Source organism: Littorina saxatilis, linkage group LG14, assembly GCF_037325665.1.
Source record: "Littorina saxatilis isolate snail1 linkage group LG14, US_GU_Lsax_2.0, whole genome shotgun sequence".
Lineage (NCBI taxonomy): Eukaryota > Metazoa > Mollusca > Gastropoda > Littorinimorpha > Littorinidae > Littorina > Littorina saxatilis.
In genome coordinates, this window is record NC_090258.1 from 26,889,066 (window position 1) to 26,891,494 (window position 2,429).

Genomic DNA, 2,429 nt, shown 5'->3' on the forward strand with positions numbered 1-2,429 from the left:
AAGTGCAGAGCTCCCGCAGAGCTATATGAATGGTTTCATCACATACATGGCGCTAGGCGACATATGTTGTGAAAAATTTTACAAATCACGTTTGTGCGCCCGATATTTTCTTGTCATCTCCAAAGTCAAGGGACAAACACGAAATTCCTTGACTTTTGGGGTAGCGCGACTCTGTTAATTTTAAGAATTAACAAACAAAACAAAATTCATTACTAGGATGTCCCATCGTTGGGAAATTCCGGTCGCTTCCTCCGAGTGGAAAGCTAGCAGTGACAGAGTCGCACTACCCCAAGTCAAGGGATCTATTAGTCCTGTTTCGCCGTTATCCCAATTCGCCCCCATCCCATTTTGGCGACATTTCTCAGGCCAAGTGTCATTTTACCACCATATCATGTACCATTAGCTCCACATCCCATTTTGGCGCAATCCCGTTTCGCCGTTAGCCCATTTCGCCCTCATCCCATTTTTGCGACATTTTACAGGCCAAGTGTCGTTTTACCACCATGTCATGTACCATTAGCTCCACTTCCCATTTTGGCGCAATCCCGTTTGGCCGTTATCCCATTTTGCCCCCATCCCATTTTTGCGACATTTCATAGGCCATGTGTCATTTTACCACCGTGTCAAACCACTAGCGCCACATTCCATTTTGTCGCCATGCCGTTTTGCCGTTATCCCATTTTGCCGCCATCTCTATTTTGCGACATTTTGGATAGTGGCAAAGATGGAATTTGGCGTAAACGGAATGTCTTCCTAGTTGAATAACGCAGTATAGTAGTATAGTGAGGCTTGGCAAGAAGAATAAATAAAAAATGTGATGGCGGCCAAATGGGATGGTGTCAAAATGGGATGACGTGCTATTGTTATGACACGGTAGTAAAATGACGCTTGGCTTGTGAAATGTCGCGACAATGGGATTGGGGATAAATGGAATACGGTGAAACGGCATGGCGGCCAAATGGAATATGGTGTCAAAATGGGATGTCGCGCTATTGTTATGACATGTTAGTAAAATGCCCTGTCACGTAGTCTCAATCCAAATTGGAAATCCATAGCATCATCATTATAATCATCCTCATCTCATTAATCATCCAAAATTATAAATTTTATAAAATGACGCTTGGCTTGTGAAATGTCGCGAAAATGGGATGGGGAAAAAATGGGACGGCGGCAAAATGGGATTGCACCAAAATGGGATGTGGATCAGCCACTAGATTTCCAATTTTAAAGTCTTAGGTATGACCCGGTGTGACGTTTTCATCTTTCGCCGTGTTGATATTTCGATTTTCGGCCTCGTTGATCTAGTATAAACTCTACACTGAACAAAAAAAACACCCTTCGATAGTACTGATGAGCGACCTTGTGTACCTTACATTCATGGGGCCAAATTTGTCCAACCAATTATTTTATTTAACTTAGAAATTTGATTCATCCTAAAATGTTTCCCTTCTTACTCAAGGGACGTAACCACTCGGTACACGTTTTCGAAGAATTCGATTTTGGGAGTGAAATCTATTTAATTTCACAACCAATTTTTTTCACATGCAAGAAACTGACATGCTTTTCGTCCATAAATAATTTCTCTTCTTAATTTTACCAGGAAACAACATTTCGGTCTCGAGTAAATATCGAGGGGGAAATATGTACACAGGCGAAAGATGAAATCGTGACACCGGCCGAGGTTCGAACCCACGACCTCCCGATCACGGGGCGGACGCCTTACCACTAGGCTAATCGTGCCGGTTTACCCTTGAGTGACAGACGGACAGACAAAAGAATATACAGACAGACCGTAATTAACACAAACACACACACTCAGCAGAGCAAAGCGGTATAACACACAAACTCAGCAGAGCAAGGCAGTATTACACACACAGACTCTGCAGAGCAACTAAGTCGGTGACACACAGACACAGGTATTTGGGGACGATGTTTGCTGTACAGCAGTGAAATGGGGACGTCCAAAAACCGATAGCTCTGCGCTGTGCTATGAATGGTTTCATCAGTTACATATGGCGCTAGGCGACATAAGAGTATTTCCAATCCAGTCAGTAGCTAGCATTCACGACCCTGACAACGGATGGTTTGAGTCTGATTTATGAGAATGAGAATGAGGGAGAGAGAATTGTATTAAATTGAATTGAATTAAATTGAATTGAATTTATCTTTCTCTTAACACTGTAACAGAACAAGAAATGCTAAAATGTTTTTTTTCATCCCGCCCTCGCCCATTGAGTTGAAATAGAAGTTAACCACATTATGTTTGAAAATGTTCCCAGTGCTTTATGTACAATAATGTTTCAATACAATCATAGTGTATTAACATTTTACCAGTATCAGCTGCAAAATAGAAGTAGTGCTTTACAAGTTTCGAAAGAGAAACAGCATGTAATGATACGTAAATGGTGTACAGCAGTGAATTGGGGACT